The sequence below is a fragment of the Eleutherodactylus coqui genome, unplaced genomic scaffold, assembly GCF_035609145.1.
Source record: "Eleutherodactylus coqui strain aEleCoq1 unplaced genomic scaffold, aEleCoq1.hap1 HAP1_SCAFFOLD_42, whole genome shotgun sequence".
NCBI lineage: Eukaryota > Metazoa > Chordata > Amphibia > Anura > Eleutherodactylidae > Eleutherodactylus > Eleutherodactylus coqui.
In genome coordinates, this window is record NW_027101829.1 from 1,335,474 (window position 1) to 1,336,019 (window position 546).

Genomic DNA, 546 nt, shown 5'->3' on the forward strand with positions numbered 1-546 from the left:
GGGGGAACCCCTATCTCCTCCGAGAAGCCACAGAACTGGACCCTTTTTATTTTTAGCAGAGTGCATTTTTAATGCAGCACACAAGGGGGAGACAGCGGCCTACCAAAATCTACTGGGTCATATGACGTGGCTGGCGGTGGGCGGGGAAGCGGTTTTTACTCACTCTGAGGAGTAAAGCCCTGGGGGCTGTGGACATGACAGCTCCTGGCGGAAGATGATGATTGGTATTTGTTTCGGGGGTGGGGGGAGAAATTTCCGGAATACTCATTGGGTGTCTCGTCTGAAGTTTTTGCATCTATGGTCGGGGAATGGGAGAGCCCAAATCTTATAGTTCCAGTGTATGTACAACCTTCCACGAGAGCGCGGGGACGTTACTAGTCTAAGTAAACGATGCGCATAAATGCCACAAATGTATTAACCCTTAATCGTACTGACCAGCAGATTGTGTGTCTTTAGGAAAAGCATAGGTGTACCGTCAGGTGTCACAATTGCAAACCGGCCCCTGCGGTGAGGGAACTCAGAGGCCCCCACCATATAAAGAATGTG